Here is a 15,335-nt window from a genome sequence, read left to right on the forward strand (position 1 = left end):
TGACTTAGCCCCCTCAAAATCCCTATATTTCTCCCTTTCACTTTATCAACTTCAATTTTGAATTATTGTTACGCCATTGTCTGCACCTATATTACCAATATCTCCTCTTTCCCTTATAAGTTGCGTACCACCACCATTAAAGCCCCATATTTTCCACAAACATTAACCACACTCCACTTCCACCTCTTAATCCTAAATCCCATCGTCATCAACCACTAACGGAAGGGACGATTTGGATGTAGGATATCATGGCTAATGGAATCATCTTCTGCCTTCTCAACTCTCTCTCTCTCTCTCTCTCTCTCTCTCTCTCTAAGAAAATCCTAAATGCTCTACCTAAATAGCCGACATCACCAATGCTGGTTCACCACCATCACCACTTTCGACTTCAAGTATCGTGAAATCACTCCTTTCTCCTCCACCTGAAACTCATTTGTGTAGGCATCTATGTGCTTCTGTGCGTATTTTTGGAGTTTTCTTTTTGTCTATTTTGTTTTTTAACCCTAAATCGATATGAATCAATTTGATTTTTGATTTTTCATTTTCTTTTTGTCACAGTGAAAGAATCTAACCAGAATCATCTCAAATGGAGAACCCACGAGGGAACCCAGTGATGTTTTTGGTACGTCCCGGGTGCTCACTTGTGATGAGCCTTTAGATTTGGCACATTTTTTCTCTTTGCCTATCTGTCCATCATGGTATGTGTATGACATATTTTCATCTTGAAGTTTTTTTGTTGCAGATCCATTTGAAAGTCATATATTCAGCACAACATACACCACACAGCAATATTCAGTTTTTTTTTTGTTGATTGGACAGATGTTTAAAGTAGATATGAAAATATCTCGACACCACCACCATTGGGCTGGTCGCATCCAGTTCCAATGCCTCAACATTAAGAATAATTTGCGCCAAGGTTTTATCAAGTGCTCCGATCTGGTAAAACCTTCAATTGGATTTCTAGATTTGTTTAATTTAATTTTTTTTTTGCCATCCTTGATTTTTATTTGTGTTATAAATCCTATTGGAACTGCATTTTCATCTTCTTTATGTAATAGTGAGGATGTTGATTTCGTTAAGCACTTAAGTTGTTATGTTGCTCAAAGTGTTTAATACATTTAGAATCCGGTCAAACATAGTGTGCATGTTCTAGGCTTGAAGAGTAAAGTACTGAAAGAATCCATTAGGACATGACTGTTAGTAAATTGCAAGTTTTGCTAACCTTATTTGATCATTTCATTTGTTTAATGGGGATTAAGGTCATATATTTGGTGTTTCTTTTTTACTTTTAGTTTACACATGCCATCTGTTTAATATAATGTCTGTGTGAAGGTTAGACTTCTTTATTAAAATTTTAAAGGGTGTAAAGGTGACATGAAGCAAAACCATCAAAGCCTAATCTTAATCTTGAAACATGAACCCAACAGCACCTGAGTTTGTCTCACACACCGCTTTTAATTAAATACATATAAATACTCTACTCTCATCATCCAAATCTTCAATCCCACTTCGTATTCTGCAAAAACAAACTAAAGGAATCATCATCACCTTATATTTTCTAACAGTTGTGCACTATTTGTCATATAATGCCTTCAGTTGACGAAAAGCTTGCCATGGCCAAGAGTTGCTCTCATGGTAATCTCTCTCTCTTTCTCTCTCTCTCTCTCTCTCAATATAGACACGTATCTATATATAATACATGTGACTAAAGTGTTTTTTTGGTGGTTTATACAGAGGGAGTAGTTGTAGGAGCTAAGTTAGTTGTGTAAACCACCATTGCCACCGCTATTCCAACTGTTAGTCTCCTTCTTGCTCCTTTTTACTTACTTGGTTTAATTCCCTAAGTATTTCATCTTTAATTCATAATATGCATATATATGTTTCAGATGGCAAGTGCAAGAATAAAAAAACAAAGCATAAAAAAACTACACCTTTTAGCTACTCATGCATGCCTATGGAGACCAAACAACCACATGATCATTTGCTATCAAAGCACTGATGAATAAAAAACAAAGCATAAAAAACTGTCCGAACTTTCACGGCTCATACATAATAATTTTGATATGGCTGATGAATATGGTTTAGTTTTTTGAAGGTACAAATGAATTGCAATGGTTGGTTTAAAGTACAAGAAATTTTAGATATGATAAATAGGATGGGTTTTAAGATTTGAGAAAGTTAACCGTGACCAAAAATAAGTTATTAATTATAATTTGTTTTGAGTTTTTTATATTTTAAAATATTCTTCATTTGGTGTTTAAGATATGTAATGGATGGAATGTTTGACTTCAATATATTTATTTTTTTATGTTTTTTTATTTATGTTGTATTATCTATGATATGATTAATAATGTTAATTTTAGTTTATGAAAAAACAAACACACTTGAGTTTGGATCTGTACGACTAATTTTTTTTTATATTACCATAGTGGTTTTAAAATCTTTTGAGTACATATTCAGTTGCTCTAAAAAAGTTAAACGTATACATGTAGTTAGACATAGTATTCTCATATTTATTTTATATTTGAACGGCTGAAACGTAGTATTATACTTCTATATACTATATTATAATACAAATAATAATAGTAGTAAATACTATTGGATTAGTATCTAAGTCCATAACTATTTTGGTATGTACTTGACCCGATGGTGCATGGTCCTTTTGGATTGCCTTCACCAAAGCAACATGATAGGATGAATTATGGAGAGAGAGGAGTAATTATGATTTATTAATATATTATAAGAATAATATATTAAAGGAAAAATCATATTGTTTAATTAATATTAGTCAATAATTAATAAGAATTGATTTTGTGGCTAAAAGATATTAATTAAATAAAGGGGACTAGAACTGTCAATTGTGTGATAGTTGAATATTGGGCTAATGGACTCCATAGAGGATGGAGTGGACGAATTCTATGGGGAAACTCATTAGAAATCGTCCGAGGCCTCTAAGGAGGGAGTTCATGGGTTGCTTAGGGCCTAAGCAGTCAAATTAGGGTTTCCTTATTAGATAACCCTAATAGCCTCACTATTTAAGGACCCCTAGGGCACCAAAAATGTGGCCAACTAATTCCTTAGGGTTTCTACACGTTTTTGGGTGCCTCCTCTCTTATCATTCTTCATCCTCTTGCTCTTGGTGTTTGTGAGTCATTAGAGGAGTGACACTTGTGACTCTAAGCTTTCTAAAGCCATTACAAGGGAGGATTTGAGATTGTTATTGCTACATAACAATCAAGGTAAGATCTAAACCCCAATCTTATGTTAATATGATTAATTGTATGCTAGATCTAGGGTTTATAGCTTTTGATATTCAACTGCATGTTCATTAGACAAACTAGATCCAAAAGCTATTAGGGTTTGCATGTACACCATATGAATGATGTTTTGCTCATAACCCGTCAGTGGTATCAGAGTCATGGTTGTTTGTTTGATGTATTTGATGCTATTATGGATTATCCTTGCTTAAAATTCGAAATTTAGGGTTTCTGGGGGCTGAACTTGCCGAGTCCATAGATGAACTCGTCGAGTCCATGCCTGACTCGACGAGTCAGCTGGTCAGAAAGAGGGAAAATCGGGATTTTGTGTTTAGTTGGCTGTGAGATATTTACCAAAATGTTTTTTATTGATATAAATCAGATTTTTATCATATTGGGTGATTATCTTTGCCAAAATTAAAGACAAATTCATATTAGTTAGATAATTATTTCCTTATATGATTAGATTTAATTATTTGAATTATTTGGTGAATTATCTTGCAAGAATTTGGACTAGGTCAAATTAAATAACCACCAATTAATTGTTAATTGCCTTATTTGAATTTTTATGATCTAGAATATTCTTGACAAAGTTTGGAAAAGTTTCAAATTAATCCCTTTAGGTTTTATAGTTTAAATTTGAACTTAAAAGTTTTGTTTTTGAAATTTAAATAAGTTAAACCCTAATGTTTTGAAATGTTTCAAAACTTTCCCTCAAGTTTTTGGAATTTAAAAGTTGATTAAAAGTTAAATTTAGAAATGTTAAATTCTAAAACCCTAGTATTGTTTTGAAAAGTTAAAATCACACCCTTATGGTTTTATTAATTAATTAAGGTGTATAATTAAAAGATATTTAATAAACCCATAAAGTTTTGGTTTATATTTAATTAAATTAAAAGTATAATTTATTAAATAAGAACACCTAGTATTTTAATAGTGTAAAATACACCCTATACTATATATATAACATTAAAAGTCTAGTATTATATATGTATGAGTAAACAGTCAGTCTTACCGTTAGTAGGCCTCATTCACGAAGCTAGTCTATAAGGGGTGTTTAAGGAAATTGCCTATAAAATGGCGATTGAATGGGTATCCACTCTTACCCACCGCACTCTTGACTAGTGGAGGGTCGTTAGCCGAATGGGTAGGATAGGACATAAACCTTCCATTATAAGTATAATGAAGTACAAAAGTAACTAAATGCTTTTACAAAATTCTCAATCTTAGTTACTTTAGGCAAAAGTGAATTGATGCAATTCCATGAAATTACGCTTTGTGCCCTTGCGAAGACGTTAGTGGAGCGTGTGTGGTTAACCGGCACACTAAATGGTTCTAAGAAAAGGTAGCAAAGGGCGACTCATTGTTTGTCATAGTTCAGTGGAGCGTGTGTGGTTAACCGGCACATCGAATAGGTGACTGTAACATTGGGGGCACCATGTAAGTTTGCATGGTTATTCACACCCTGTTTTGTGATCCTCGGCATCCCAGTAACATGCCATTGAAAAGTTCAATGAATCTCAAAAGATCTAGGAATTTTCAATAGATTTAAAACTTAAATTTCTTTTTATATTTTCATGGTGGAAATTGGTAAATCGTCATTTACCTACCTTCAAATATTCTGCAACTGGATTACGGCATCCCTCTTCTACGTTGTAGAGTATTTTGTTGGATCCTAGCCTCGATGTTTCATTTGGGTGTCACATCGAGGATCCTAATCAACTTAACTTGAATTTTCTCCCATTTTGTAGATGTCAAAGTATGACAACTATGGTCCTCCCAAATCCCGTGGAACAAGCTTTCCACATGAAGATGCTATTCCACGATTCGATCGGGGAACAAGAGATCATGCTTCACTTCCTCCACCTCCTCCAAATTATTCTCCCTAACCCACAAGTTCGAAGGCTTGAAAAGTTCAAGCTCACTCAAGCCCTTTTGGCAAGTAAACATGGGAAACCTGTGTGTGTACACGTCTTAGAGATGAAGTCACACATTGAAAGGTTAAGGGTGTTGGGTGTCGAGATTTCAGGTAAGTTGGATATTGACTGGGTTTTTCAGTCGCTTCCTGAATCATATAGTGAGTTCGTTAGAGAGTACTATATGATAGATCATGACATGACCCTCGTTGATTTGACCTATTTGCTTATAGCTGCTGAATCAGCAATGATTTGGCGAGTTGGTTGAGCAAATTTGTCTGGTGAATCAAACTCCCAAACTTCAATGGACATTGAAAATGGTGACATTGGAGATCCAGAAAAGGTAAATTCTGAGATAGTTCCTTGTGACATTTCAAAAGAGTCCATTTGCTTCTATTGCCAAGAGAATGGGCATTGGAGACGAAGCTTCCCTATTTACCTAAGAGATCTAAGAGATGGGAGAGTCAAAACGTATGGATCTACTTTAGGTAAAATCCATTAACTAACTCTTTTTAAGTTCCTATTCTAGATTCTTAATACATGATGTGATAAGATTACATTTTGATGTTTTGTAGGATCGAAGAAAAGAGAGGAAGCTTAAGGGAAGAAGTGAGCTGAATCTAATCATGAAGAAATGGATTTCGATCGCTTTCCTTGAAGATTAGATTCTTAAGCTACTACTTGGAGTCAGAATAGATTGCTTAGGAATATGTAACAACATAGTTTTCAGTTGAATTGCATTGTAAGGACAAATTTTTCTGCAATAAAATAAATTTTGATTTTATATTATTTATCCTTGCAATGGCACGTATGAAAAATTAATGTTTGTAAGTTTCTATTATTAGCAATGATGGATTTGATTCTTAATTATGTTATTTGTGGAAAGGTCAAGAATTTACCAAATAAAGAAAGTTTCTCATCGCCCAAGTTTCAATTGGACAGAAACTTGGAATCATACAACTTGGTTGCATGATGAATGAGAAATTTCACATTTGGAAATTAGACTAATTCGTTGACAAAGTGTCAAGTGAAGGACTAGGAGATCGAGTACACAAGGTTGTGTGTTTATCAAGTCCACCACAAGAGTAACAAAGATATTTGTCATGATTTACTAAGGTTAAGTAAATATGATTATACTTATGAGATTAAGAGTAATTCTCAGTTGATTGAAAGAGTTTCAATAAATAGCAGAACGAATAAAGAAGAATCAAGTAGGCAGAAAGATAAAAGTTTCTCTATTCTAAAAAGAAGGGAGAGTACCTTTTATTATGTTTTATGATAGGTCTTAATGATTAAGAACTATATCTCAGTTGATCCTCTAAGTGAGTCTTAGTACAATTATATGTCTAAGTAAAGGAATCAAAAAAATTGAAGAAATGGTTAAATCAAGAAGTCAATCATACTTCGTTCCAAAAACAAGTCTCAGAGTTAAGATTGTGAATTGAGTGACAAGTCTCAAGAAGGTTTATAACATTCATCAAATGTGGAATTTGGAAAAGGTTTTCTTATTCTTGCACACTTGAAATTGGAAAGTTGTGATGTCTTGGATAAGACAAAGACCAACTAGGACCAATTTTGTGAAGTGTTTTGTCTTGATAAAAGCTACACTAACTCTTGAATATTTGTCTGTCAAGAAATGTTTATTGACAAGAGAATCTTATATGTCAAGGAGTCAGTGGGAGTCTCAATGGTCTTGAAAGGTTTCAAGAACAAATCATGAATAAACCTTATCAATCATCACTAGCACACGACTTGAGGTTTATGACCTATCGTGTTGACATTATTTTGTTTCTATGCCATTCCAATTGAGTTAATTATGCATGTGAGTTCTATGAGTTCTCATTTGAACGCATAAAAGGCAAGCACCTTGATCAATGAAAAGTACATTGATATGAAAGGGTGAGCTGCTTGGAAGACATGGTGGGCACTCGTGTTACCATAAGGCAAGAAATCAAGATTGAGAAAGTTCAGTCCATATGAGTTTGGATTTGTCGCAAACTTTGGTTTGACAAACTCACATGGATAGGAACACTTACACCATAAAATCTAAGTGTCATAAGATTCCCTCCTTCATGAAAATGACTGTGAGGAAATGCTTTCACTAAGAGAGATTTTAAGAAGATAGTGATTGTGAAAATTGTATTCTCGAATTCGATTATGGTAACGGTATCCCTTTCCATAATTCGAATTGTGAGATTTGGCAATTAGTCTGAATTGTTTAGACACGCATATGAGTTATCTAAGGCAAAGGTGTATAAGTTTAAGAAGCTTAGATAAAGGATTATCAAAGCATTAGGTATTAGAAATATGAACTTCAGAAATTCAATAAGTATTGTTTTCTGGAAGTTCAGTTGTTTTCTAAAACATGTCAAAGCTAGTGGGAGCATAAGTGTTATGCTTATATGATAATAATCATCATGATAGTGGGAGCATAAATGTTGTGCTTGTATGATTATTAAGGTAAGTATTGCAAGTTAGCAATATTAATTATAGAAAATAAAAGTTATACTTTGCAAAGTCGTAAGGGTTGAAAAGTTGTATTGCTATAATTAAGGGAGAGAATATTGTACTTTGTTTCAAAATCTAAAGCTTGGATTGAGAAATTTTAATAAATTTAGTCAAAGGATACATAGTGTGTTCTTAAATTTCGATTATGATTATAGTATCCCTCTTCATAGTTCGAATTGTAAGAACGTGACACATAAAATATTATGGGAAGAGATTGATAAAGTATCGTATCTTTATGTAAGACATTATGCATCGTGTCCCATACGCTTCGGGTATAGGATTGATTGCAAGTGCTATTATATTTGACCATTCTAAAATTTTCCAAATGTCTAGCGCATTTAGAGGGAAAAGGACTAGAATCGGTTTTGACTAAAATAATTAAACAGCTATCAAAGGACGATCCAAAGCTTGCTGAGGATTGGTTGCTTGTGAGTAGTTGGAAGTATGGTATTGGATGACATTATTATAAATAGATAAGATTATATTAAGAATGAATTGTCATATGGCAAATATGGAAATGTTTCCATATTGGGAGTTTGAGAATCTATGTCTAAATTAGAAACTTTTTTGCAAGAAGGATGTTCAAAGGAATGTACTTTGAGTGAGACACATCATATCTATAGAATTGTTTCTGATAGAGATTAGCCAAGTCTTGATGATTTTGAGCTATGACTTTACGAAAGAATCATTGCATAAAATGTTAGAATCTAGCATAAGTAACAAGAATTTGATATTCTTGTACTTATGATAAGGATTGGGAGTTGTGAAATGAGTATGATTGGAAATGTGTTCATTTGATCTCTTTCACAAAGTAAGGACCATAGGTAAACAATGTGTGCATGCTGAGAGCATGGGACAAGTGTAGTAATAATTCAAGTAAGAAGTTGATTACCCGAAACAACAAATAATGAGTAATCAATATGGTGATTAAATAAAATGTTTTATTTATACCCAGAGTTTGGGGCCATATGGGATTAGTATTATTCTTGTGTTTCACTTTGCATGTTTTGACTTCCTGAATAATTAAATTGGTTCAGAACAATAAAATTATTCGAACGGACCACAGTCGTTCATATGTTGGAAGTAGGTATCAATGAAGACTGTCGTGAATTGGTGTGTGGATTGTCTAGAGTGTATTAGACATAAGCAAATGTTTGCTGCAACGTTCATGAGTGCTTATGAATATGATTTGAGCATTGGATTAAACCCACGCTCACTTGGATCACTTCATGGATTTTATCACGAGTGATTGGTGAGACGATAATATCTTATATTCTTGAAACCGAGATGTGCAAGTTGTATCTTGCGAGTTGGTTACACATTGATAATATGTAAACGCACCAGTAACTTGGTGTCATAAAACATATTGTTGTGTGTGATTCGGTGAGTGAGTGCAAGTAAGCATTGAATCAAAGTTTATCCGTTCCTTTTATCCAAAGTGGGATGAAAGCGATATTTGTGGGCCTCTCGATGATCTAGTGATGACACATAAGCGCTTGGCCAAGCCGGGACTAATTTGATGTGTTCAATTGTAGTCAGTCGTCAGTCGTCAAAAATCGGGAATTCGGGAAACAGTATAGAGAGAATGATTGAAATCCATGTCTCATGTCTATACGATATCTAGAATGGAGGAATATATGATCCCTTATCTAAAGGGCACGCTTCTAATAGGATCGACAACGGTTTTTTCTTAAAGCTACGATTACAGATCAGGATCTAAAGTCATACGCAGAATAGTTATTAGACTTATCCAAGTGGGAGACTGTTGGATTAGTGTCTAAGTCCATAACTATTTTGGTATGTACTTGACCTGATGGTGCATGGTCCTTTTGGGTTGCCTTCACCAAAGCAACTTGATAGGATGAATTATGGAGAGAGAGGAGGAGTAATTATGATTTATTAATATATTATAAGAATAATATATTAAAGGAGAAATCATATTGTTTAATTAATATTAGTCAATAATTAATAAGAATTGATTTTGTGGCTAAAAGATATTAATTAAATAAAGGGGACTAGAACTGTCAATTGTGTGATAGTTGAATATTGGGCTAATGGACTCCATAGAGGATGGAGTGGACGAATTCTAGGGGAAACCCATTAGAAATCGTCCGAGGCCTCTAAGGAGGGAGTCTATGGGTTGCTTAGGGTCTAAGCAGTCAAATTAGGGTTTCTTTGTTAGATAACCCTAATAGTCTCACTATTTAAGGACCCCTAGGGCACCAAAAATGTGGCCAACTAATTCCTTAGGGTTTCTACACGTTTTTGGGTGCCTCCTCTCTTATCATTCTTCATCCTCTTGCTCTTGGTGTTTGTGAGTCATTAGAGGAGTGACACTTGTGACTCTAAGCTTTCTAAAGCCATTACAAGGGAGGATTTGAGATTGTTATTGCTACATAACAATCAAGGTAAGATCTAAAATCCAATCTTATGTTAATATGATTAATTGTATGCTAGATCTAGGGTTTATAGCTTTGGATATTCAACTTCATGTTCATTAGACAAACTAGATCCAAAAGCTATTAGGGTTTGCATGTACACCATAGGAATGATGTTTTGCTCATAACCCATCAAATACAACATATTAAATATGGTGTACAAAAACATAAGCATTGATCTTAAAATTAAGAGGTATAAGGTTTTATGCTGAATTTACATCTAATACATCATTAAGCTCTCATTCTCCAAAATATTGACAATCCCGCTTATAAAATTAAAAGTAAAGTGAACAAATGAGTTTGAGGGGCAAATTCAATTTTTTTGAAAAACCTTCCATAGAAGTGTAATTCTAAAACTTGATATGTGGCCGCCCCACCTCCACCTCCTTTGGTAAAGAGTAGTGTGGAATTGTTTAAAAAAAATTAATTTGTATAATTTCTATTTGATTTTCATTTTATTATTTTATATCACAATTTTCGATTATTGTTATAATTGTAGAATTTGTTTTTAATATATTATAGCTACCGACATTACTTATATATTTGAAAACATAAATTGCTTTATCCATTCTTAGCATGATTTGAGCCTTACTCACTTTGACTTTCTAGTGGGTTGAAATAAAATAAGTGATATTTTTAATAACTTTTATTTGAATAAAAAATAACAATAAATGATATTTATTTAATAAAAAAATGATTTCGATTGGGTTAGTAATGAGAGTAAGAGCTTGGATTTAGTTTGGTTATATAGGTGTAAGAAAAAGAAATTATTTTTTTAATGAATAGTTTGAGTTGTGAATGAGGATAGTGATAATAATCATTTGTTTTTTATTCCAATTTTTTTAATATAGGTTTAAAAATAGTTGAAATCGTATATAAATAAAAACTATTCGCGAAAAGAACTATCTGACACACAACCCCCACCCCCATCTCAAAAGGGTGAAACAAACTATCCGACATGAAAAAGAAACTAATCGCCAAAAAGAAACTATCAGTCGTAAGGAACAATCACGTGCCAATACAAAAGTGTTAGTGATCCCCGATGAACAATTCAATGGTAGTGAACTTTGTACTGTAAATGAGGTGTATAAAAAAGTATTGCATGGTCAATAATGCACAATCAATCATGTGTTCATTTACATTTGTAAAGAATCTCAATCTTCAAACTCAATTATAAGAGGTCATCGCCTCTAAAAACTAATTTCTAAAATAAATTATTTATACTCGTCGTTTAGCGTGGGTAAACAGCTAGTGTGTGTAGATATATATATATATATATATATATATATATATATATATATATATATATATATATATATATATATATATATATATAACTTCTTACCGTTAGAAATTAAAAAAATAATAATAATAAATTGTTTTTTAACCACTTGGAGGTGAGATTTAAGAAAAAACAAAAAAAAAAAGAATATATATATATATATATATATATATATATATATATATATATATATATATATATATATATATATATATATATATATATATATGGTTAGGTTATTTTGTTTTTAGTAACTATTATGTGTCATAATGCACAGATCTGGACCATTTGATGGAATATAATCAAAGGTCATGATCTGAGGGTCTATGATAGTAAAATAGGATAACATGTACCATATAATCACATAAATTTGAGCATAAGAGCATTCTAGTCAATTAACCTATATTAAAAAAGGAAATTTTCGGATTTTTAGGGATAATTAATTCCTTTATTTTTAAAAATCTAAATATTTTAAATTAATTTAAAATTAAAAATCTGATTTTTATTCTGTCAGAATGATAGAATTTTAACCATAAAGTAGTAAACATATTTTTCGATTTTATTCTGTCAGAATGACAGAATGTCAACCATAAACTAGTAAATATATTCTGAAAGAATTGTTGGGTCAAAATATGGTTTATACTTTGCTTTATTGGGCAATTGTATTTTTCTGTAATATTTTTGGAGTTTACGGTCATGTTTACGGTTGAGTTTACGGTCGTAAACACCTTACGGCCGTAAACCCATTTACGGCCCATGTCCACCAAGCCCATATTCTCCAAGTATAAATATAGGTGTTAGGGTGAGGAGTATAAATTGATGAACCCTAGAGATTGTACGACCAAGAGAGAGAGGAAGAGAGAGCATATTGTGTGAGAGAATCTATTGTAAGGAATTTCATTCATATCATCAATACAATCAAGATTCTTAATATTCTTCTTCTCCTTCTCTTCTTATTGTGATCTGGCATCATCCGTTTGATTGGGATTCCGCACCATCAAACGGATCTGATTGATACACAGGCAAATTAGGGACTTACAATTGGTATCAGAGCCAAGTTGTATCAATCAATTTTGTCAGATTTGGGGCATAATTTAATCTTATATTTGAAATATTCTTGCGTTTTTGGATAGATCTCTGAAAAATAAGGGGGGTTTGTTCTTCGTGTTTTTCATAAAAAAAAAAAAGTTTTTGATCGAGTTTTGGAGCTTCAAAGTCGAAAAATCGGTGTTTTTGGTCGGAGTTTGCGGCCGGCAGCTAGGGTGAGGAGTAGAGATTTGATGAACCCTAGAGAATTTACGGCCAGAGAGACAAATGAAATATTATGTGTTAGTGTGTGTGTGAATCTCTTATATCCGGATCATCATTCTATTCATTAATACATTGAGATTCATCATCTACTTCTTCTCATTCTCTTCTATTTGATATGACATCATCCGTTTGATTGAGATTCCGCACCATCAAACGGATCTGACTTACAAAAAGAGTTATAGTGGTTAAGTTTTGTTTTGTCAAATAATTTTAATTTGAATTTTATTTTTACTTTTATAATCTTAATTTTAATTTTTAATGTTTTTTTTCTAAACTTTATTTTTTTATTTTATTTATTTTTTTTGTTTTTATTTTTGCATTTATTTTAATTATTTTTACTGTCATAGTTTTTACTTCATTTTAATTTTTCAACAGTTAAATTTTTAGTTTTCATTAGTTTTATTTTTATTTTTATTTTTCGAAATTATTTCTAAATAATCCTCAAAGTTTTTTTAATTGTGTTGGAAGTTGAAAAATACTGGGTAGTTATCAGGTAAGAGGGTAATTGATGGTAAAAAGGTAAATAAGGAGTTCACTACCGGAATCTCCTCATTCACGAGATTCCGGCCGCAAACACCACCCAAATCCTCTCAACCTTCGAAAAAATTTTGTTTGATTTTTGGAAAACTGCTTCAACCATCACGTAGGTAATAACTTCTAGATCACAGATATGCATTTTATTACGATTTTCACCGTGTAATTTGACCGGAAATTGAAAAAACGACTCCGACGGAGCTTACGGCCGTAAGCTTGGGCCGTAAACTCCGTTTTGGCCTTCAATCGTTGTTATTTTATTGCAATGAGTTCATGATGGGTTTTGGTCCTAAGAACATCCTATGTGCTCATACAAACCATAATGCTTGGATCTAGGTTTCTCTATTGTACATGCAAGTTATCCAAGACTATAAACCCTAATTCTAACATTTAAGTAATCATATTAACATGAGAATAGGTTTAAGATGTTACCTTGATTGTTATGTAGCAATAACAATCCCAAATCTCCTTGTATTGACTTTAAAAAGCTTAGAGTCACAATTGTCACTCCTCTAATGGTTCACAAACACCATAAGCAAGAGGATGAAGAGGAGAGAGGATGGAGGCTGCCCAAAAACGTCTACAAACCCTAGAGGAGTCTTGTCCACGTTTTTGGTCCTTTAGGGATCTATATATAGTGAGGCTATTAGGGTTATCTAACAAGGAAACCCTAATCTGGATGCTTAAGCCCTAAGCAACCCATAGACTCCTTTAATTAAGGCCTTGGACGATTTCCTTATGGGTTTCCCCATATAATTCGTCCACCCCTTAATACAAGGCAATCCATGGCCCAAATTGCAATTATCTTATAATTAGAATTCCATTCCCTTAAGTTAAATTAATCTCTTTTAGTCACAAAACTAATTACCAATTAATTATTGACTAATATTAATTAAACAATATGATTTCTCCTTTAATATATTATTCCCATAATATATTAATAAATCATATTTAATCCTTTCTCTCCATAATTCATCATATCAAGTTGCTTTGGTGAGGCAACCCAAAAGGACCATGCACCATCGGGTCAAGTACATACCAAAATAGTTATGGACTTAGACACTAATCCAAAAGTCTCCCACTTGGATAAGTCTAATAACTATTCTGCGTATGACTTCAGATCCTGATCTGCAATCGTAGCTTTCCAAAGCCGCTGTCAACTCTAATCCTATCAGATACGCGTGTCCTTAGATAAGGGATCATATATTCCTCCATTCTAGATATCGTATGAGACATGATTTCAAATCATTCTCTTTGTACTATATCTCGATTCCCGATTTATGACGACTGACTAATTGAACAAATCAAATTAGCCCTAGCCAGGCCGAGCATTTACGTTTGTGATCACTAAATCATCGAGGGGCCTAAAGATATCGCTTTTATCCTTCTTTCGATAAAAGGAACGGATAAACTTTGATTCAATGTTCGCTTGCACTCACTCACTGAATCACACACAACAATATGTTTTATGACACCAAGTTACTGGTGCGTTTACATATTATCAATGTGCAACCAATTTGCAAGATACAATGCACACATCTCGGTTTCAAGAATATAAGATGTTATCGTCTCACCAATCACTCGTGATACAATTCATGGAGTGATCCAAGTGAGCGTGGGTTTAATCCAATGCTCAAATCATATTCATAAGCACTCACGAACATTGCAGCAAACCTTTGTTATGTCTAATACGCTCTAGACAATCAACAAACCAATTCATGACAGTCTTCATTCATACTTACTTCCAACGTATGACTAACTGTGGTCTGTTTGAATAATTCGATTATTCTTAATAAACTCAATTATTCAGGAAGTCAAAACATGCAAATGTGAAACACAAGAATAATACTAATCTCATATGGCCTCAAACCTTTGAGTATAAATAAAACACTTTTTATTTATCACCATATCGATTACTCATTATTTGTCGTTTCGGGTAATCAACTTCTTACTTGAATTATTACACTTGTCCCATGCTCCTAGCATGCACACAATGTTTACCTATGGTTCTTACTTTGTGAAATAGACCAAATTGAGAACATTTCCAATCATTCTCATTTCACAACTCCAAATCCTTTTTCATAAGTGA

General features: G+C 33.0%; 1 long non-coding RNA gene across 1 annotated transcript; it reads left to right on the forward strand.

Moving 5' to 3' along the window:
• The first annotated feature begins 591 nt into the window (after window positions 1-591).
• Window positions 592-2,244, forward strand: LOC122197013 (uncharacterized). Its single transcript, XR_006189790.2, has 3 exons — window positions 592-1,635; window positions 1,735-1,796; window positions 1,887-2,244. It is a non-coding gene; the product is annotated as an uncharacterized LOC122197013 (long non-coding RNA).
• Window positions 2,245-15,335: the final 13,091 nt, after the last annotated feature.

The sequence above is a fragment of the Lactuca sativa genome, chromosome 3, assembly GCF_002870075.4.
Source record: "Lactuca sativa cultivar Salinas chromosome 3, Lsat_Salinas_v11, whole genome shotgun sequence".
NCBI classification, from domain to species: Eukaryota; Viridiplantae; Streptophyta; class Magnoliopsida; order Asterales; family Asteraceae; genus Lactuca; species Lactuca sativa.